Here is a 24,132-nt window from a genome sequence, read left to right as displayed (position 1 = left end):
GCTCGTGCATTATCTGTTCCTAAGACCCCTTGGCCTTCCCCCCCTCCGTGTTTTCCCCCTGCATAATCGTCTTTTCTGCCTCCTTTTCCTTGGCCCCCCTTCCCTACTTGTTCTTGCGTCTACATTTTGGTTCCTCCAAAAGGTTTCCCTTTCCCCTTCCTACTTGTTTCCCCTTCATAACTGGGGGCCTTTGGGGTTTTTTTCCTATGGGTTCCTTGGCCTCCCTTCCTCACTGTGTTCTCCCCGTGTCAGTAACTCAGTGCATTATGCTGTTCCTAACCAATATGGGTTCCTTGGCCTCCCTTCCCTCACTGTGTTCTCCCCGTGTCAGTAACTCAGTGCATTATGCTGTTCCTAACCACTATGGGTTCCTTGGCCTCCCTTCCCTCACTGTGTTCTCCCCTGTGTCAGTAACTCAGTGCATTATGCTGTTCCTAACCAATATGGGTTCCTTGGCCTCCCTTCCCTCACTGTGTTCTCCCCGTGTCAGTAACTCAGTGCATTATGCTGTTCCTAACCAACATGGGTTCCTTGGCCTCCCTTCCCTCACTGTGTTCTCCCCGTGTCAGTAACTCAGTGCATTATGCTGTTCATAACCAATATGGGTTCCTTGGCCGTCCTTCCCTCACTGTGTTCTCCCCCTTGTCAGTAACTCAGTGCATTATGCTGTTCCTAACCAATATGGGTTCCTTGGCCTCCCTTCCCTCACTGTGTTCTCCCCGTGTCAGTAACTCAGTGCATTATGCTGTTCCTAACCAATATGGGTTCCTTGGCCTCCCTTCCCTCACTGTGTTCTCCCCTGTGTCAGTAACTCAGTGCATTATGCTGTTCCTAACCAATATGGGTTCCTTGGCCTCCCTTCCCTCACTGTGTTCTCCCCGTGTCAGTAACTCAGTGCATTATGCTGTTCCTAACCAATATGGGTTCCTTGGCCTCCCTTCCCTCACTGTGTTCTCCCCCGTGTCAGTAACTCAGTGCATTATGCTGTTCCTAACCAATATGGGTTCCTTGGCCTCCCTTCCCTCACTGTGTTCTCCCCCGTGTCAGTAACTCAGTGCATTATGCTGTTCCTAACCAATATGGGTTCCTTGGCCTCACTGCCCTCACTATGTTCTCCCCCGTGTCAGTAACTCAGTGCATTATGCTGTTCCTAACCAACATGGGTTCCTTGGCCTCCCTTCCCTCACTGTGTTCTCCCCGTGTCAGTAACTCAGTGCATTATGCTGTTCCTAACCAATATGGGTTCCTTGGCCTCCCTTCCCTCACTGTGTTCTCCCCGTGTCAGTAACTCAGTGCATTATGCTGTTCCTAACCAATATGGGTTCCTTGGCCTCCCTTCCCTCACTGTGTTCTCCCCCGTGTCAGTAACTCAGTGCATTATGCTGTTCCTAACCAATATGGGTTCCTTGGCCTCCCTTCCCTCACTGTGTTCTCCCCATGTCAGTAACTCAGTGCATTATGCTGTTCCTAACCAATATGGGTTCCTTGGCCTCCCTTCCCTCACTGTGTTCTCCCCGTGTCAGTAACTCAGTGCGTTATGCTGTTCCTAACCAATATGGGTTCCTTGGCCTCCCTTCCCTCACTGTGTTCTCCCCGTGTCAGTAACTCAGTGCATTATGCTGTTCCTAACCAATATGGGTTCCTTGGCCTCCCTTCCCTCACTGTGTTCTCCCCCGTGTCAGTAACTCAGTGCATTATGCTGTTCCTAACCAACATGGGTTCCTTGGCCTCGCTTCCCTCACTGTGTCCTTCCCCGTGTCAGTAACTCAATGCATTATGCTGTTCCTAACCAACATGGGTTCCTTGGCCTCCCTTCCCTCACTGTGTTCTCCCCGTGTCAGTAACTCAGTGCATTATGCTGTTCCTAACCAATATGGGTTCCTTGGCCTCCCTTCCCTCACTGTGTTCTCCCCCCGTGTCAGTAACTCAGTGCATTATGCTGTTCCTAACCAATATGGGTTCCTTGGCCTCCTTCCCTCACTGTGTTCTCCCCGTGTCAGTAACTCAGTGCATTATGCTGTTCCTAACCAATATGGGTTCCTTGGCCTCCCTTCCCTCACTGTGTTCTCCCCGTGTCAGTAACTCAGTGCATTATGCTGTTCCTAACCAATATGGGTTCCTTGGCCTCCCTTCCCTCACTGTGTTCTCCCCCGTGTCAGTAACTCAGTGCATTATGCTGTTCCTAACCAACATGGGTTCCTTGGCCTCCCTTCCCTCACTGTGTTCTCCCCTGTGTCAGTAACTCAGTGCATTATGCTGTTCCTAACCAATATGGGTTCCTTGGCCTCCCTTCCCTCACTGTGTTCTCCCCGTGTCAGTAACTCAGTGCATTATGCTGTTCCTAACCAACATGGGTTCCTTGGCCTCCCTTCCCTCACTGTGTTCTCCCCGTGTCAGTAACTCAGTGCATTATGCTGTTCCTAACCAATATGGGTTCCTTGGCCTCCCTTCCCTCACTGTGTTCTCCCCGTGTCAGTAACTCAGTGCATTATGCTGTTCCTAACCAATATGGGTTCCTTGGCCTCCCTTCCCTCACTGTGTTCTCCCCGTGTCAGTAACTCAGTGCATTATGCTGTTCCTAACCAATATGGGTTCCTTGGCCTCCCTTCCCTCACTGTGTTCTCCCCGTGTCAGTAACTCAGTGCATTATGCTGTTCCTAACCAATATGGGTTCCTTGGCCTCCCTTCCCTCACTGTGTTCTCCCCTGTGTCAGTAACTCAGTGCATTATGCTGTTCCTAACCAATATGGGTTCCTTGGCCTCCCTTCCCTCACTGTGTTCTCCCCTGTGTCAGTAACTCAGTGCATTATGCTGTTCCTAACCAATATGGGTTCCTTGGCCTCCCTTCCCTCACTGTGTTCTCCCCCATGTCAGTAACTCAGTGCATTATGCTGTTCCTAACCAACATGGGTTCCTTGGCCTCCCTTCCCTCACTGTGTTCTCCCCCGTGTCAGTAACTCAGTGCATTATGCTGTTCCTAACCAACATGGGTTCCTTGGCCTCCCTTCCCTCACTGTGTTCTCCCCGTGTCAGTAACTCAGTGCATTATGCTGTTCCTAACCAACATGGGTTCCTTGGCCTCCCTTCCCTCACTGTGTTCTCCCCGTGTCAGTAACTCAGTGCATTATGCTGTTCCTAACCAATATGGGTTCCTTGGCCTCCCTTCCCTCACTGTGTTCTCCCCATGTCAGTAACTCAGTGCATTATGCTGTTCCTAACCAATATGGGTTCCTTGGCCTCCCTTCCCTCACTGTGTTCTCCCCGTGTCAGTAACTCAGTGCATTATGCTGTTCCTAACCAACATGGGTTCCTTGGCCTCGCTTCCTCACTGTGTCCTCCCCCGTGTCAGTAACTCAGTGCATTATGCTGTTCCTAACCAATATGGGTTCCTTGGCCTCCCTTCCCTCACTGTGTTCTCCCCTGTGTCAGTAACTCAGTGCATTATGCTGTTCCTAACCAATATGGGTTCCTTGGCCTCCCTTCCCTCACTGTGTTCTCCCCCTGTGTCAGTAACTCAGTGCATTATGCTGTTCCTAACCAATATGGGTTCCTTGGCCTCCCTTCCCTCACTGTGTTCTCCCCGTGTCAGTAACTCAGTGCATTATGCTGTTCCTAACCAACATGGGTTCCTTGGCCTCCCTTCCCTCACTGTGTTCTCCCCGTGTCAGTAACTCAGTGCATTATGCTGTTCCTAACCAATATGGGTTCCTTGGCCTCCCTTCCCTCACTGTGTTCTCCTCCCGTGTCAGTAACTCAGTGCATTATGCTGTTCCTAACCAATATGGGTTCCTTGGCCTCCCTTCCCTCACTGTGTTCTCCCCGTGTCAGTAACTCAGTGCATTATGCTGTTCCTAACCAATATGGGTTCCTTGGCCTCCCTTCCCTCACTGTGTTCTCCCCGTGTCAGTAACTCAGTGCATTATGCTGTTCCTAACCAACATGGGTTCCTTGGCCTCCCTTCCCTCACTGTGTTCTCCCCCGTGTCAGTAACTCAGTGCATTATGCTGTTCCTAACCAATATGGGTTCCTTGGCCTCCCTTCCCTCACTGTGTTCTCCCCCGTGTCAGTAACTCAGTGCATTATGCTGTTCCTAACCAACATGGGTTCCTTGGCCTCCCTTCCCTCACTGTGTTCTCCCCATGTCAGTAACTCAGTGCATTATGCTGTTCCTAACCAATATGGGTTCCTTGGCCTCCCTTCCCTCACTGTGTTCTCCCCCGTGTCAGTAACTCAGTGCATTATGCTGTTCCTAACCAACATGGGTTCCTTGGCCTCCCTTCCCTCACTGTGTTCTCCCCCGTGTCAGTAACTCAGTGCATTATGCTGTTCCTAACCAATATGGGTTCCTTGGCCTCCCTTCCCTCACTGTGTTCTCCCCCGTGTCAGTAACTCAGTGCATTATGCTGTTCCTAACCAATATGGGTTCCTTGGCCTCCCTTCCCTCACTGTGTTCTCCCCCGTGTCAGTAACTCAGTGCATTATGCTGTTCCTAACCAATATGGGTTCCTTGGCCTCCCTTCCCTCACTGTGTTCTCCCCGTGTCAGTAACTCAGTGCATTATGCTGTTCCTAACCAATATGGGTTCCTTGGCCTCCCTTCCCTCACTGTGTTCTCCCCCTGTGTCAGTAACTCAGTGCATTATGCTGTTCCTAACCAATATGGGTTCCTTGGCCTCCCTTCCCTCACTGTGTTCTCCCCCTGTGTCAGTAACTCAGTGCATTATGCTGTTCCTAACCAATATGGGTTCCTTGGCCTCCCTTCCCTCACTGTGTTCTCCCCGTGTCAGTAACTCAGTGCATTATGCTGTTCCTAACCAATATGGGTTCCTTGGCCTCCCTTCCCTCACTGTGTTCTCCCCGTGTCAGTAACTCAGTGCATTATGCTGTTCCTAACCAATATGGGTTCCTTGGCCTCCCTTCCCTCACTGTGTTCTCCCCCGTGTCAGTAACTCAGTGCATTATGCTGTTCCTAACCAACATGGGTTCCTTGTCCTCCCTTCCCTCACTGTGTTCTCCCCTCATGTCAGTAACTCAGTGCATTATGCTGTTCCTAACCAATATGGGTTCCTTGGCCTCCCTTCCCTCACTGTGTTCTCCCCGTGTCAGTAACTCAGTGCATTATGCTGTTCCTAACCAATATGGGTTCCTTGTCCTCCCTTCCCTCACTGTGTTCTCCCCTCATGTCAGTAACTCAGTGCATTATGCTGTTCCTAACCAATATGGGTTCCTTGGCCTCCCTTCCCTCACTGTGTTCTCCCCCATGTCAGTAACTCAGTGCATTATGCTGTTCCTAACCAATATGGGTTCCTTGGCCTCCCTTCCCTCACTGTGTTCTCCCCCGTGTCAGTAACTCAGTGCATTATGCGATTCCTAACCAATATGGGTTCCTTAGCCTCATTGCCCTCACTATGTTCTCCCCCGTGTCAGTAACTCAGTGCATTATGCTGTTCCTAACCAACATGGGTTCCTTGGCCTCCCTTCCCTCACTGTGTTCTCCCCGTGTCAGTAACTCAGTGCATTATGCTGTTCCTAACCAATATGGGTTCCTTGGCCTCCCTTCCCTCACTGTGTTCTCCCCGTGTCAGTAACTCAGTGCATTATGCTGTTCCTAACCAATATGGGTTCCTTGGCCTCCCTTCCCTCACTGTGTTCTCCCCATGTCAGTAACTCAGTGCATTATGCTGTTCCTAACCAATATGGGTTCCTTGGCCTCCCTTCCCTCACTGTGTTCTCCCCGTGTCAGTAACTCAGTGCATTATGCTGTTCCTAACCAATATGGGTTCCTTGGCCTCCCTTCCCTCACTGTGTTCTCCCCCGTGTCAGTAACTCAGTGCATTATGCTGTTCCTAACCAATATGGGTTCCTTGGCCTCCCTTCCTCACTGTGTTCTCCCCCCGTGTCAGTAACTCAGTGCATTATGCTGTTCCTAACCAATATGGGTTCCTTGGCCTCCCTTCCCTCACTGTGTTCTCCCCGTGTCAGTAACTCAGTGCATTATGCTGTTCCTAACCAATATGGGTTCCTTGGCCTCCCTTCCCTCACTGTGTTCTCCCCGTGTCAGTAACTCAGTGCATTATGCTGTTCCTAACCAATATGGGTTCCTTGGCCTCCCTTCCCTCACTGTGTTCTCCCCCGTGTCAGTAACTCAGTGCATTATGCTGTTCCTAACCAATATGGGTTCCTTGGCCTCCCTTCCCTCACTGTGTTCTCCCCGTGTCAGTAACTCAGTGCATTATGCTGTTCCTAACCAATATGGGTTCCTTGGCCTCCCTTCCCTCACTGTGTTCTCCCCCGTGTCAGTAACTCAGTGCATTATGCTGTTCCTAACCAATATGGGTTCCTTGGCCTCCCTTCCCTCACTGTGTTCTCCCCGTGTCAGTAACTCAGTGCATTATGCTGTTCCTAACCAATATGGGTTCCTTGGCCTCCCTTCCCTCACTGTGTTCTCCCCGTGTCAGTAACTCAGTGCATTATGCTGTTCCTAACCAATATGGGTTCCTTGGCCTCCCTTCCCTCACTGTGTTCTCCCCGTGTCAGTAACTCAGTGCATTATGCTGTTCCTAACCAATATGGGTTCCTTGGCCTCCCTTCCCTCACTGTGTTCTCCCCCGTGTCAGTAACTCAGTGCATTATGCTGTTCCTAACCAATATGGGTTCCTTGGCCTCCCTTCCCTCACTGTGTTCTCCCCGTGTCAGTAACTCAGTGCATTATGCTGTTCCTAACCAATATGGGTTCCTTGGCCTCCCTTCCCTCACTGTGTTCTCCCCGTGTCAGTAACTCAGTGCATTATGCTGTTCCTAACCAATATGGGTTCCTTGGCCTCCCTTCCCTCACTGTGTTCTCCCCGTGTCAGTAACTCAGTGCATTATGCTGTTCCTAACCAACATGGGTTCCTTGGCCTCCCTTCCCTCACTGTGTTCTCCCCGTGTCAGTAACTCAGTGCATTATGCTGTTCCTAACCAATATGGGTTCCTTGGCCTCCCTTCCCTCACTGTGTTCTCCCCGTGTCAGTAACTCAGTGCATTATGCTGTTCCTAACCAATATGGGTTCCTTGGCCTCCCTTCCCTCACTGTGTTCTCCCCGTGTCAGTAACTCAGTGCATTATGCTGTTCCTAACCAACATGGGTTCCTTGGCCTCCCTTCCCTCACTGTGTTCTCCCCGTGTCAGTAACTCAGTGCATTATGCTGTTCCTAACCAATATGGGTTCCTTGGCCTCCCTTCCCTCACTGTGTTCTCCCCCCGTGTCAGTAACTCAGTGCATTATGCTGTTCCTAACCAATATGGGTTCCTTGGCCTCCCTTCCCTCACTGTGTTCTCCCCCCGTGTCAGTAACTCAGTGCATTATGCTGTTCCTAACCAATATGGGTTCTTTGGCCTCCCTTCCCTCCCTGTGTTCTCCCCCTTTGTTAGTAACTCAGTGCATTATGCTGTTCCTAACCAATATGGTTCCTTGGCCTCCCTTCCCTCACTATGTTCTCCCCCTGTGTCAGTAACTCAGTGCATTATGCTGTTCCTAACCAATATGGTTCCTTGGCCTCCCTTCCCTCACTATGTTCTCCCCCTGTGTCAGTAACTCAGTGCATTATGCTGTTCCTAACCAACATGGGTTCCTTGGCCTCCCTTCCCTCACTGTGTTCTCCCCCCATGTTAGTAACTCAGTGCATTATGCTGTTCCTAACCAATATGGTTCCTTGGCCTCCCTTCCCTCACTATGTTCTCCCCCTGTGATAGTAACTCAGTGCATTATGCTGTTCCTAACCAATATGGGTTCCTTGGCCTCCCTTCCCTCACTGTGTTCTCCCCCCGTGTCAGTAACTCAGTGCATTATTATGTTCCTAACCAACATGGGCTCCTTGGCCTCCCTTCCCTCACTGTGTTCTCCCCCGTGTTTAGTAACTCAATGCATTATGCTGTTCCTAACCAACATGGGTTCCTTGGCCGCCCTTTCCTCACTGTGTTCTCCCCGTGTCAGTAACTCAGTGCATTATGCTGTTCCTAACCAACATGGGTTCCTTGGCCTCCCTTCCCTCACTGTGTTCTCCCCCCGTGTCAGTAACTCAGTGCATTATGCTGTTCCTAACCAATATGGGTTCCTTGGCCTCCCTTCCCTCACTGTGTTCTCCCCCCGTGTCTGTAACTCAGTGCATTATGCTGTTCCTAACCAATATGGGTTCCTTGGCCTCCCTTCCCTCACTGTGTTCTCCCCCTGTGTCAGTAACTCAGTGCATTATGCTGTTCCTAACCAATATGGGTTCCTTGGCCTCCCTTCCCTCACTGTGTTCTCCCCGTGTTAGTAACTCAGTGCATTATGCTGTTCCTAACCAATATGGGTTCCTTGGCCTCCCTTCCCTCACTGTGTTCTCCCCCGTGTCAGTAACTCAGTGCATTATGCTGTTCCTAACCAATATGGGTTCCTTGGCCTCCCTTCCCTCACTGTGTTCTCCCCTGTGTCAGTAACTCAGTGCATTATGCTGTTCCTAACCAACATGAGTTCCTTGGCCGCCCTTCCCTCACTGTGTTCTCCCCCCGTGTCAGTAACTGAGTGCATTTTGCTTTTCCTAACCAATATGGGTTACTTGGCCTCCCTTCCCTCACTGTGTTCTCCCCCCGTGTTTGTAACTCAGTGCATTATGCTGTTCCTAACCAATTTGGGTTCCTTGGCCTCCCTTCCCTTACTGTGTTCTCCCCCTGTGTCAGTAACTCAGTGCATTATGCTCTTCCTAACCAATATGGGTTCCTTGGCCTCCCTTCCCTCACTGTGTTCTCCCCCCGTGTTAGTAACTCAGTGCATTATGCTGTTCCTAACCAATTTGGGTTCCTTGGCCTCCCTTCCCTCACTGTGTTCTCCCCCCTGTGTCAGTAACTCAGTGCATTATGCTGTTCCTAACCAATATGTGTTCCTTGGCCTCCCATCCCTCACTGTGTTTTCCCCCTGTGTTAGTAACTCAGTGCATTATGCTGTTCCTAACCAATATGAGTTCCTTGGCCGCCCTTCCCTCACTGTGTTCTCCCCCATGTCGTTATGCTGTTCCTAATTTCTCTCTGTTCCATTTTTATTCTCTTCTTTTGCTACTTTCCAGACTCGGGCATGATTGGCAAAGAATCTGACTTCACCCTGTCCTAGTTCTCTACTCACCTTACCTAGGGCTGAGATTGCTTATGTATTACAAACCAGGATGGACCACTCCACTTGTCTTTTATTTTCATTTTCATTGTATGTTGCGTTGCTTCTTTGTGCCTTTCTGTCCATATGCCAGGCCATTTACTTGACTCCATTTCTTCATGAATCTCCTTCTGTTTCCTTTCTTTGGCTTATCTTACTTATTTCTTATCCTTCCTCTATGCTTAAGCATCCTCCTCTAAGTCCCACAACTGGTTTTCACCCCACTTTTTCCAGGCCTTGAAAAATGTCTGCACCCCGGCCCAGTTACTGCTAGCTGAACACTATTTCTTGTTCAGCATTTTCCCCTCAGTGTCACTCTGTCCTATCCCCCCTATGCCATCCTCACTGCCTTCTTTCTCCAGTCATATCATAGTGTTTTGCTTCTCCCTGATTTTGTGCCGCACTATTTTTGATCTTTCTGTTTTGCTTGACCTGGTTTAGTTGTTGTCCTATTTAAATGAACTCCCTGATAGATCCCCTGCCATGCCTTCTCTTGCTCCAGTAACCAGATGTTTCTTGCAGTCTCAACATTTTGCATTTATTTAATTGAATACTGGTCAGAGTATGTTTTAGTTACCCCCTTTTGCCAATAGGTCTGCCTCATCTTTATTCTTTTCCTTTTTAAGTGCCCCTCCTGCTAATCCACTTCCAAATAATAAAATTCCCTTTCTCCTTAATCGTTTGCATTGCTGACAGCCTGTGTATTGTTTCATTTGTCTATCACTCTGTAGCTCTACCTTATTTCCTCTAACTGAGAATTCATTTCAGATTCTCCTCACTCATCCTCTGGCAGTGACTTCCTCCATTTTGCCTTCTAGCATCTGGCTAGCCCTCTGTTCACACTGACTCTTATCTTATGAGACCCCGCCTGACCATTTGTATGCACTGCCTCTACTTGTGAGCCCCCCCCTCCATTCTAGTCTCTTTCAGTCTCATAGGGACGGCACTTCCTCTGTTGATATTTTCATCTTTCATCTTTGTTACCTGGCATCCAAGCTTCCAGACTACCTCTTTTGTCTTAGTCATGCATGATTTCTTTATATCAAGATTTGCTCCGTTCTCTCAGAAATACTGTTTATATTACTTACCTTCCTTTGTGGGAAACACTTCAAAGTCCACCTTACTCTGTTTTCATTCTGGCCTCTCCCGTTGCAGACTTCACTTTTTAAATTCTTAGTTTGAGTTATTTTTACTGCTGAAGTTGCAGCCATTATAATGGTGACTATATTTAAAATATTTTAACCAACCATTATCATGCAAACAGGTAACAGAATTTTGTTACATTTCTTTTCTTTGTAAACAGTAAATATATACTCATAAACATTGATTTCTTACTCCATAAGGGGTTCCATATGTAGGCTGTTGTGAATGGTTGAGTTGGAACTGAAACAAGCTAGGAAGTTTCTATAATCATAGATATTTTGGATTACTTTTTTCTAAGCTGATATGTTTACCTGTACAAAACATTGTGTTCTGGACACCTTATTTCTGACTGATGCTCCTTGCAGATTTATCTGTTCTATATCACTGTGTCTGGGACTCCTTTACATCTTCTGTGGGCTCCTGGGTCCTCACAGTTTCTTTGCGCTAGCTCTTTCTTTGTTTTAGTCTTCCTCATGGGCTGTCCATCTCCAAGCCTTATTTCATGCTCACATATTCTTCTCACAATGCTCCCCACTGCTTCAGATTTCTTACATAGCTTACCTATAAAAGTAATTATTTTCTACGCCATTTGTGTGTTTCTGCCTTTACTTGTAGCTATGTGGCGTCTGTAATCACAGTCTGACATTGATCTCTGCTATCCTACTTATGAATGAATGTTTATGTTGTTGCCTTGAAGGTTCTAGGCCTCAGATCCAGTCTCTGACTCATTTCATTCTCTTCCTTTAGATGGCTGTTTGACCCTTGACCTTCTGCCTTATTTGGTATCTTATATATGCTTTTAGTCCATTTCCTTATTCACAGGTCCTCAATTCCTTAACAGGGCTTCATTGGTTTGCTATTGTTTGAGCTTCTGCCTGATAATCTCCTGAACCTCACAAGGCCAGGTCTGACAGACAAGAACTATAAAGATGATAAAGTGGACAACTGTGGATAAAAGAACATGCATCATTACTATTATGTAAGAAGCTCAGAGTTTCCAGTTAGACGATATTCAGATGTTGTATGAATTGCAGAAGGAGTCAGTACTATGCACATTCTGAGTGCTGTGAGGAGCACTTTTGGCTAACATCAAAGACAGAAACAATACTAATTTCATGAACTTCAATCGTACTTTGACTTAGGAATGACATCCATTCTCATCATGGTATTAAAACCTGAAAAGACTTGAAGAAATTAAACTGGGACAAACATTATATTACCTCCTTCTTCCCCCCTTACATCTCTCCTAGCTCTACAAGTTGCTAAGGGGTGAACTGTGCCTGTTACAGGGCAGTCTCTGACCCGGCCCTGATGGAAATGCTACACATTCATAATTCAACCTGCAGGAGGGTCTCTCGCTCGAGGGATCTTAACCTACCCTCTAACATGAGCAAGTCATGGTGGACAGATAGAATAATCTCCTAGACACTTCTATTTCTCTGCAACAAGCTTTCAATTTACGTGAAACAGAGCCCCTTCCCAACCATCTTCAAACGCAACCTAGATGAATGGATGGGTGACCGCAAATTCACTCCTGGGTTGGTGCTCATGTCCCTCCTGGACAAAGGAAGTCAATATTAACTACCATAGACCCTTACCTCTGCGAACTTCACTCACCTAACCACTGACAACTGAGGCAACTCAGGATAAATATGGCTAGGCTTGTAAGGGTTCTAGGGCTCTTAGCCTACTAACCTCCTATGAATCTATAAACCTACGAAACATCATCACGTTTTGCATATACTATTTTCTACTTTCTTCCTGTAGTTCTACAAATATCATTACACTACCAACTTGGTCTACACAATTCTGCCTCTAAGTGTTCTCTAATTAAAAAAGTATATTTTTCTTCACAGACAGCGACTCTACCAACACCGACTTACAGCATTCAATATACCAGCATATTATCTTTCATCCAGCTCCACCTGTTTACCCTTAAACCATCTCACCCTATATTTTTAGCCCTGTTACTAACAATCCCCTTGACACCATGCCTACACATACTGCAACTCAATATACTCCTCACAATTGCACAACTCACCTGTTATGACAATCTACTGTACACTAACTATATACCCACTCCCACCTCGAACACTCCCAGTACTAGCTCCTGTAACACTCCAAGTACCAACAGCACTAACACTCCCAGTACTAACTCCTCTGAATCTCCATTTACCAGCTCCACTAACACTCCCAGTACTAATTCCTCCAAATCTCCTAGTACTAACTCCAGTAACACTCCCAGTACTAATTCTGCTAAGATTGCAAATACTAACTCCTCCAACACTGCCAGTACTAACTCCACTAACACTTCCAACACTAACTCCACTAACATTCCCAGTACTAACTCAACTAACAATCTCTGTACTAACTCCTATAATACTCCAAATACTAACTCTTCCAACACTCCCAGTAATAACTCCTCTAACATTACCAATACTAACTCCACTAACACTCCCAGTACAAACTCCATTAACATTCCCAGTACTAACTCCTGTAATACACCCAGTACTAACTCCTCTAACACTTCCAGTACTAACTCCTCCAATACTCCCAGTACCCACTGCTATAACACTTCCAGTACTAACTGCTGTAAAATTCTTAGTACTAATTCATCCAACACTTCCAGTACTAACACATATAACACTCCCAGTGCTAACTCCTCCAACAGTTCCAATACCAACTCCTCTAACACTTCCAATGCTAACTCCACTAACAATCCCAGTACTAACTATACTAACTCTCCCAGTACTAACTCCTCTAACACTCTCAGTACTAAAACCAACTAGATATTAAAACAAATTTCAAAAACAAAAAAAGATGATGCTAGTTCCAACAAACACGCTTATTGTTAGCACTTTCGTCTGCTACAATCAGTAAACTTCTTCAAACATCAACCATTCATTCACGCAAGTTTAAATAGCATATGTAACCATGACATCACTTCCTGAGATTCTTAAAGCTGCATTCCACATAAATTTCACTTGTCAATGCAAATGTTCTGACTGCATCTAAAATATAAAAGAAAAAATTCACTATAAAGTGTAATTTTATATATATATATATATATATATATTTATATATACACACACACACACACACACACAACACAATTATTATCTGTCTAGTGATTTTAACTTTAATACACTGCGGCTGTAGCATTGTTACCTCACAGCAAGAGGTTCTCCCGTTCAATTCTCGGCATGGCTTGGGAGTGCCTTCTGTGTGGAGTCTGTATGTCCTCCCTGCAGTTGGGTAGCGTTCGAAAGACATGCTTGTGTAAATGGGCGTGCCTTCATTAAAGGTTGGGTGTCAAGCTGGCACCTCGGCATTTCGTAAAAGTCTACTGCCAATCATTAACAGACCGGAGTTCCGCTGTGGTGACCGGGAAAAAGCCGAAAAACAAACAAACAACATACTTCAGGAAACTGTATTCATTTAGACCCGGGGAAGCTTGGGAATTTAATCTTAGTTGCCATAATAATTCTCTCCCCTCTAACCTTAATGGCCAAGCTCCCCCGCTAATGTCTTGTTGTACTTGATCAATAACCATATGCAGATTTAACAGGATAAGGATTGCTTAGATTGCCAAGAAAACAGTTATGTATAATTTGCTATCTGAAAATTTTCATTTCCATTGGGAAGATGTTCAGGACAGTTAAACTTCCATGGCAACAACTATAAGGTAATTGTTAACCAATGCAGCAATTAGTATTGGATAGCGTCAAGCACATGTATAAGAACAAGCTGTAAAGATCATACTGTATACAAAACAGAAAAGCTGAACAGCCACTAAATCCACAATGTTAGTGTAAAGTATCACAGCTCATAGGTAATAATGCAGCAACAAGAGCCAGTATTCCTCAGTACTGTACATTTTAACAGAAAATGGAAATAACTTCAGACTAGTGCATATTAAAATAGATAACTCTGGGCATTAATAGCTAAGAAAATAATGCCTTGTCAGCTGATACACTTAGTGTTGAAGAATAACAACATAAAACATAAAAGAAGATGCTCAGAAAAAGTATCTTCTACTTACATCTGTTGTGGGGTTAGTGTGCACACTACGGCACACCGGACAGTGGACCCACAAATGATCTCCAAAAGCATAGAATGGCAAGGTATAAGCAGTTTATTACACTTCATGAAACAAACTTCCACTGTTACAAAATTCCTGTTTAGCGCTTTCCCCCAGTCCAAATACCAGGCTTCATCAGAACAGTGAACATCATTTTCAAACAGCTTAAAATAGCAATTAAGTCATATGACTACCCCTCCAACCAATGAAATTATAACAATTTAAAAACACACTATGCTTACATGATTCTTAATATATAAATATACTACACAATATCAACAGCCGAAGGAGTGGACTCTGACAAATTCATGGATACTCCATCTATTTTGAAGGAAAATAATGACTTTGTGGACAATTCTCTGGTTACCAGGGGTGAATTTAGTGAAGCTGCGGGGGTGGTACTGCATTAGCATTGTCGCCTCACAGTAAGACATTGTCCCATTCGATTCTCAGCTAGAGCATCTTCTGTGGGGAGACATGCATGAATGGGCGTACCTTCGTTGAAGGTTGTGCATCAGGGCTAGCAACTCGGTACGTAAAAATCTATTGCCAATCATTAGCGAACCAGAGTTCTGCTGTGGTGACCCCTAAATGGGAAAAGCTGAAAGACACAACATATTGTTATTAACTCAGTTAACTGAGAACTTATGAGAACGCGTACCTGAGACATCACCAGGTTTACCAGGGAATCAACAGCAGCTTCCTGATGCCCAAAAAGCACGTAATGGTCGTGCGACGACGTCTTCTTGGGTCGTAGTGGAGAGTGAGGTTCGTACAAGCGGTTTCAATGTGAACAAAAAGCATGTACAATTACAACAAGGAATGGAGAACAATAATAACAATAAGAACTTGCAGGAACGTTTTGGGGCTGATAATATGAATAATTTTAATTTTGAAACATGGACTACCAAGCGTTTCAGTTTTAATGAAGGTACATTTAATCGCAACACTGTTAATTTTGATGATCATTTTGGTGTTTTTAGTGAAAAACGTCATGCTTTTAAAACTAATCAGTTGGAGATTGACTATTTAAAAGAATGTGTTCAAGTCAATAGAGTCCCAAAAGGACACCGGGTATTTAAGTTTCCCAATAATGTTAAACAGGATAGTGTTTGGTATCAACAGCTGTGTGAAGCATTTAATAGGACCAGTACTGAAGTGATGAACTTAATGATACGTGAATACGAGGCTCAAAGTTAGGGCCTGTTGAATGAATTGAATTTTGTGCATCATAAAATTACAAGTGATAATATGTTTGGTAGAGAGAGGTTGAAATATGAGAATGTTTTTAGGGAAGTTGACAACCACTGCAAAAAAATTATTACCAGAAAATTAAGGAAACTTGAGAGGGATTTACTGGAATACAAAGAAGGGAGAGCTTATCCTTTAACCAAAGTGCCTCGTCCCTCCTCCAAAGTGAACAATGTTTTTACTAGTAGGATAGAAGACGGCCATAATATTAACCAGCAGTTTGCAGGACCTCCGGGGGGACAACCAGTCCTTAGGAGAAGTGAAAGATTGGCCGAAAAAGAAAGAATGCATTCAGTTCAGGATTTTCAATATCAGATGGGGGGGGGGATACAGGGGGAAGGGGTGGAATTTCCCCCAGAATTAAACGATTTGACAACTGTATTTGCTGATGATGGCACGGTGCATCAAAACAGAGAAGGACATTTTCAGGAGAACAGAATTTTTAAAAAAGGGAACTCTACCATTTACAACTTTACTGATATTTGTTTGACCGATGAATACTTTGAACTATTCTCTAAAGGGTTCCATTTTGTTCCTTCCCATCCTGGGTTGTTGGCCAATACCATTACTGACCTAAAACTATTTATTAGGCAATTAAATTTAAGTATTTTATTTAAAGGGCAAGAATATACACAGCATGACTTTTCTAGGAGGAGTTTATATAATCCCCCTATCCATCCATTTTTGAAGATGATTGAGGAGCTGACAGAAAAAGAAATTAGGCAACTGAACTTCAAGTATGGTCTGAGTCATAATTGTTTCTGAAGATGATGAACACATATTGAGAACGTTAAATGAACAAAAGTGTAGGGTTATGAAACCTGACAAGGGGGTGGGGTGGTCTTGATGTATGTTGTGGATTAAGACACATATATGTATAACATCTTACAAGAGACTGAACACTACTCCTTGGTTTCTCGGAATGAGATAAATATACTTTATGCCAAAATTAAATATTATTTACTGGACCACTTGTTGCAAGGGAGTATTGATGAGAAATTATATAATTTCTTATACATTGATCAACCTAGGATCCCGATTATTTTTGGGATTCCAAAGACACATAAGGGGATTAGCAATATTAAGTTTAGACCCATAGTTTCAGGTGGTGGGGGTATAACAGATCCCTTGGCCACCTTTGTGGACTTGAAAGTAAAAGAATTTGTTGCATCAATACCAGATATTAATAAGGATTCATGGGAATTATTGAAAGAAATGAATAAGGATACATTTGAGGAGGATATTCCGATGGTTACTATAGATGTGGTAGAACTTTTTCCAAGTATCCCTCATGATACAGGTCTTGGATGGTTTGCTGAGGTGCTTGATATGGAATCAGGACTGGATGGTAATACTATCAATTTAATTACTGAATTTACTGAAATGGTCGTTAAGAACAACTTCATGTATTTTAACGGTGAATTTTATCACCAAAAGAAGGGAGTTGTTATGGGGGCACCTTGCGCCCCTTTATATGCCAATTGTGTATTATATTTTTGGGAGCAAAACTTTATTTTACAAAGTGATTGTGCTAGATATATCATTTATTATACTAGATTTTTAGATGACATCTGTTTATTATGGAAGGGCTCCGAAGAGAAATTGGAGGAATTTCTTTGCTATATTAATGAATCCACCGATTTTTTGGCCTTTACTTCTAGTGTAAATGAGTGTAGTTTAAATTATTTGGATGTTACGTTATACAAGGATTACAACAATGGATGTTTTCAGTCGAAGGTGTTTAGAAAAAAGACATTCTCGAATGCATACTTGCACTTTGATAGTGGACACCCTTTTTATCAAAAAAAGGGGATTGTGAAGGGCCAAATGATCAGAGCCTCGAGGATGACGAGTTTGATGGACCAATTTGTAGAGGAGGTGAAGTTTATTACTTCACTTTTTCTAGAAAGGGGTTATCCCCCAAAACTTATTGACAGTGTAGTTAAGGAAGTTGTTGATAACAGGGATTCAAAATTTTTCCCTATATTGGGTATTGGAATGACTGATTACACCAAGTGTACCCTGGAGGCACCTAAATTGAAAGGTGCCTTTATACATACTTTTTCTACTACGTCAACTGAAGTAGAAAAATAGTTATGAAGTATTGGTCTATATTAAAAGTGAATGAGGAAATTTCCAGTTTTCTCCCCACACATCCCCATTTTGCTAGGAGAAGGGACAAGAACCTTAAGGAATTAGTTGAAAGAGGATCTGATACCCAGGAAACATGAGATAGAGCAAAGATAGGTACTTACAAATGCAGAGCCTGTCACCAATGTTGTTATATGATCAATCAAGGGTCAGTATACATTCCTTCCAGGAAATTCAAAATTCAAACATCTAAATATTTTAATTGTGGGATGAGCGGTGTAGTTTATATGGGACTTTGCATGTCCTGTATGAGTTTTTATATAGGGAAAATGGAAAGGCAATTGAAGAGGAGAGTATATGAACACATGTATGACATAAATAAGGGTAAGGATACTAATGCCTTTTACAAATCTGTAAGGAAATAGATATGAAGTTTTTGTCTTGGAACAGGTTTTAGTCGATCCTCGAGGTGGTAGTTGGGAATCAAGACTTGAATATAAGGAATTGCTTTGGCAACTGAGATTGGATGCAGGGAGAGCCCCAGGGCTGAATGATAATATTAATACTATCAGCATTTTAAAATTAAGGGCTGCTAGATTATAAATTGTTTTGCCAAAATTAACCAGGGTATGGTTTTAACAGCTGTTGATATTTTGTAGAATATTTATATATTAAGAATCATGTAAGCATAGTGTGTTTTTAAATTGTTATCATTTCATTGGTTGGAGGGGGTAGTCATATAACTTGTTAATTGCTATTTTAAGCAGTTTGAAAATGATGTTCACAGTTCTGATGAAGCCTGGTATTTGGACTGGGTGAAAGCACTTAACGGGAATTTTGTAACAGTGGAAGTTTGTTTCGTGAAGTGTATTAAACTGCTTATACCTTGCCATTCTACGTTTTTGGAGATCATTTGTGGGTCCACTGTCCAGTGTGCCATGGTGTTTTGTATTGGTTTCTGTGCTTTGTGCAATTTTGGTGTTAGTGTGCACACTATCAGAGAGATGTTAAGGGACCAAGCTCGCAAAGAAGAAAAATGAAAAATAGCACTTCCTCTTACAGGAACATCTTATAGGCTACAGAGGATCATGGGAAGGATGGAGGCTTGCAACAATGTTAATTCAGCAATACTTGTGAAAGTATATCATTCCCCATCACCACAGTTGTATATAACAAGAAAAACAATATGTGAAGAATGGCGTTCGTCAGTCTATAAGGTAATGAACCAATGTTTGATATTAATCAAAGTGAATAAAAAACAGAACTCCTCAATGCAGACTTAGATTCTGTTCACAAGAAAGTGTTTAGGAAGATCACAAGCAAAAGTATAGAGGAATTATCTGTAAGAGATTAGAGTAGAGAATTCTAAGAACATTTTATTTATTTATTTATGTTTCTTTTTAGTTCATCATTAGTACAAATTGGGCAGTGATTCTTTCCAGAATAAGGAGGTATAAAGTGTATGTAAGCCTATTTCAAGCAGTTAAATGACAATAAAAAACAGATTATTTAAAGTACTAGGTAGAAGGTGTGGGGAAAGCCTATTTTCTCTTTAGCAGTGTGCATGCTACGGAGAAATTGCATATATTTTCCATAGTACTGAACGCTATTTCAATGAGGGGCTGCGGAGGATGTAGAGATGAAGTAGAGGTGACTGCCAAGCTAGATGAGGTCTTCTCTACCACCGAGTAGGCCGACAGATTGAAAAAGACTCCCCTTTCCTCTCCCATGGCCACAGCCACCTGGGAAGGGAGAAGGGTCCCTGACGCAGCACAGAAGCCCCCAGGTTATATCGGTCCCAAGCTGTCCAGCACCAAAGCTCATAAGGGAAGGGAGATGTTTGAAAGTTCCAGGCATGAACCCACCCCCAGGGAGCTGACACCGACCTCATGGGGCCAAGGTGCAGCATGTTCCGAGGGCAGCAGAACAGAGCCCACCAGGAACCCTGAATACTGGACGCCATTGGCCTCTCACAAGGAATGCTCTGATCTTGGCATTCAAAACCCAGCTGGGTCAGAAGAGGAGAGTGAAGTTGCATGGACAGAGAATGTCCCCTAGGCATCTGAGCTGGGGAACGGCAAGAAGCCCAACTCAATTTGGGCCTTGAGGAAACTCCTCATCATCCAATCCATATCTGTGGGTAACAAACCTCTGGAAGACCTAGACAATGCAAAGGAATGACTGGACCTAGCTGGAGATCTTGCCAATGACCTACAATACCAGGAGGGGGACCAAATCTGATGCATTAGATCTGATGTCTTACATCTGGAAGGGGAACTGTCAATGACTATCGGATTTGACAGAACAGTCAGATCTAAAGACCTGGTAGGATCTGATGCCTTAGTCAGCACACAGGACAGATACAACAAATAGGTCGGATCTGGAGAATGCTTGTGCTGAGTCAGATCTGAAGGCCTCTGAGGTGCCGAGGCCTTGGATCCAAGAGACTGATCTGAGGCTCTGGGAGCAGAAGAGCCCAGATCTGAAGTCATACAGGCTGTACTCAGATCTGGGGACCTGTAATCCAAGAGCCTCAGCTTTTTGGATACTGAAGGAGACCCCTTGGAGGAAGGGAGAGGTCTCTTTTTAGGGTTCTGGGAAACCTTAGATGGAGATTCTGAAGTCAGTGGACCTCCCTGAGCTAACTCTTTTAGGAGAAGTGTGTTTTTGTGCTCCATGAGAGCCCTGAGGTTGAATGCATCATAAATGTTGCACTCAACTTCCAGGTGAGGCTCTCCTAAGCAATAAACACCCTCCTCATGCAAATCGGAATAAAGCATCTTCCAACAACATGAGGAGCATTTCTTAAAGCCAGAAGACTTGTCAGACATGTCCCAATGAAGCACACATGCACACCGACACAGAGAAAGCACCACACACAAGCTAACTGAACTGAACAAAGGGTGGGATAGAGAGCTAACACTCAAAAAACTACTTTTTTTTTTAATTAGGTAACTAACTAAGGGGGAAAGGGACCCCTGGTGGAAATGGCCAAGAACCCAACAGATCAAAACAGCTTGAAAAGAATAAGGAAGGGAGTTAAGAGAGAATCCACGACCCGAAACGTACTTCAAAGGGGACTAAAAGTAACCGAAAGAGGGAAAGGAGATCCCGAAACAAAATCCCTGATCTGTTAAAAGAGCTGGAGCATCCAGAATCATGTCCTCAGTGTTTCCACGGCAAACCAGATCTGAGGGTTAAAGGTCAGTGGGGGATTGTGGCAAGCAGAGGAGTTTGAGCTCTGGATCTGTCCATTAGTTGCTGGTTCGGATCCCAGGTTAGATCCAAGACCAATTCATGATGAATAACGAGATGGACAGCATCAGATCTGGGCAGAAGCAGCACTTGAATTTAATAGAAATTCCTTGCCATATTAAATGAACTGTGATCCTAAGATAGAAATTATTTAAAATTGACACTGCTCCCTGTCTGTCATGCAAAACTAAACAACTAATGAGACTAATCGACAAAGCCTGGAAATCATGTCAAACTCAAAAATCATGACCATTTACAATACTTCAGCCACCTTACAAATGCAACCAAATGTAGCATAAGACTGTACAAAGAATTCACTACTATAAATTGCAGGAAACTCACCAAAACAACCCAAAACTCTTTTGGGCATCCAGCACAAACTTACTAAACCCAAGTCACAAATCACAACCAATCCCATCACATGAAGATCCCCCAGCAGAAATGGCTGACAAATTTAACAATAACTTTATACAGCCCATCAGCTCAATACTAAAAACTATCACTGTGTGCAATTCAAAACCTTTGCTATAATCCAGCTTTGACTCAGACTATTTCTCTCCAAAACCTGTATCTACCCTATCAGTAAAAAACTGTTTTCCTCAAACTTAAAAACACAACCTTGACCACTGACAGTCTTCCACCAGGGTATCTTAAAATAGCTGTAGAGGGCTTTATCTGGCCCATAACCATCCTACAATATAGACCCATTAATGTATGTCAGTACCCACTACATTAAAAAATACATATATAGTACCTCTTCACAAAGAGGCTCATCTAACCACTATGCTCATTTCAGGCCAATCACTATATTACCCGCCATATCAAAACTCCTTAAAAAATGCATGTGCATTCAATTAATGGCCTTAATGTCACTAATAACCTCCTTTCCACAGCACAGCTACTGACACAGTCACTAATAACCTCCTTCCTACAGCACAGCTACTGATACGGTCACTAATAACCTCCTTTCTACAGAACAGCTACTGACACTGTCACTAATAACCTTCTTTCTACCACACAACTACTGACACAGTCACTAATAACCCCCTTTCTACAGCACAGCTACTGACGTAGTCACTAATAACCTCCTCTCCACAGCACAACTACTGACATGGTCACTAATAACCTCCTTTCTACAGCACACCTACTGAAACTGTCACTAACAACCTCCATTCCACAGCACAACTACTGACACAGTCACTAATAACCTCCTTTCCACTGAACAACTGCTGGCATGGTCACTAATAACCTCCTTTCCACAGAACAGCTACTGACACTGTCATTAATAACCTCCTTTCCACAACACAACTACTGACACGGTCACTAATAACCTCCTTTCTATAGCACAACTACTGACACGGTCACTAATAACCTCATTTCCACAGCACAACTACAGACACAGTCACTAAAAACCTCCTTTCTACAGCACAACTACTGACACGGTGACTAATAACCTCCTTTCTACAGCACAACTACTGACATGGTCACTAATAACCTCCTTTCCACAACACAACTACTGACACGGTCACTAATAACCTCCTTTCCACAGCACAACTACTGACATGGTCACTAATAACCTCCTTTGTACAACACAACTACTGACACAGTCACTAATAACCTCCTTTTGATAGCACAACTGCTGACATGGTCACTAATAACCTCCTTTCCACAGCACAACTACTGACACGGTCACTAATAACCTCCTTTCCACAGGCACAACTACTGATATGGTCACTAATAACCTCCTTTCCACAGCACAGCTCCTGACACAGTCACTAGTAACCTCCTTTCCACAGCACACCTACTGACACGGTCACTAATAACCACCTTTCCACAGCACAACTACTGACATGGTCACTAATAACCTCCTTTCTACAGCACAACTACTGACACCGTCACTAATAACCTCCTTTCCACAGCACAGCTCCTGACACAGTCACTAGTAGCCTCCTTTCCACAGCACACCTACTGACACGGTCACTAATAACCACCTTTCCACAGCACAACTACTGACACGGTCACTAATAACCTCCTGTCTACAGCACAACTACTGACACCGTCACTAATAACCTCCTTTCTACAGCACAACTACCGACATGGTCACTAATAACCTCCTTTCCGCAACACAACTACTGACACTGTTACTAATAACCTCCTTTCTGCAGCACAGCTACTGACATGGTCACTAATAACTTCCTTTCTGCAGCACAGTTGCTGACACGGTCACTAATAACCTCCTTTCCACAGAACAACTACTGACATGGTCACTAATAACCTCCTTTCTACAGCACAACTACTGACACTGACACTAATAACCTCCTTTCCACAGCACAGCTACTGTCAGTAATAACTTCCTTTCCACAGCACAACTACTGACATGGTTACTAATAACCTCCTTTGTACAACACAACTGCTGACATGGTCACTAATAATTTATTTTATTTATTTTTATTTTATTTTACATTTGTTGACCGGGATAGTCCGACTGGATGCATGTCCATTTTCAACAGAGTACCAGGTAGAGAAGCTCCAAGGGTAAGCAGATACAGCATTACATAATACCAGCATTACATATTACAAACAGACTATTTACAGAGATTGCATAAGTAAGTAAGTTAAACAAGTTCCACGGGTTAGAGTTAATCCTGAGTGTAAGTCAGGACTAAATTAAATTATACAGTAAACTGGTTAACAGATTTTTATACATTCTAGAGAGAGTTAGCCAGGCTTGATACAATGACATAGCCAGTTAAGTGACAAATGTTGTTTGAGTCTAGTTTTAAATTGACCTAAGGTGGAAAGTAAGGTAATATCAGCTGGAAGAGAGTTCCAGGATCTACTTACAGAGTTTGCAAAGAGAGAGTCTCCGGCTGTGTTATTAATTTTGCTAGTCTGAATTAGTAGTTTGTTAGAGGATCGAAGCGGTCTAGGATTGTTATAGAGGGTGATAATATTTTTAAGTGTTGGAGTATTGTTCGGATTATAGAGGATTTTATAGGCCATAATCAGTTGGTTATACTGGATTAGGCTGGGTAGTTCAAGCCACCCAAGCTGATTTAGATTGATGCAATGATGTGTCCTAAATGGTAGCCCAGTGGCAAACCTGGCAATATGGTTGTAGCAAATTGAGAGTTTGTTAAGGACAG

The 24,132-nt window shown here is 43.9% G+C and overlaps 1 protein-coding gene across 1 annotated transcript in view; it reads left to right on the top strand.

The window, feature by feature from the left end:
• LOC122812307 (complement C3-like) overlaps positions 1–24,132 on the top strand; it is a 2,177,376-nt gene that overhangs the window by 297,463 nt on the left and 1,855,781 nt on the right. The window lies entirely within an intron of this gene.

The sequence above is a fragment of the Protopterus annectens genome, chromosome 9.part0 (assembly GCF_019279795.1).
Source record: "Protopterus annectens isolate FY-2018-M chromosome 9.part0, PAN1.0, whole genome shotgun sequence".
NCBI classification, from domain to species: domain Eukaryota; kingdom Metazoa; phylum Chordata; order Ceratodontiformes; family Protopteridae; genus Protopterus; species Protopterus annectens.
Note: the sequence above shows the minus strand (reverse complement) of the source record. Positions and strands in the feature narration are given on the sequence as shown.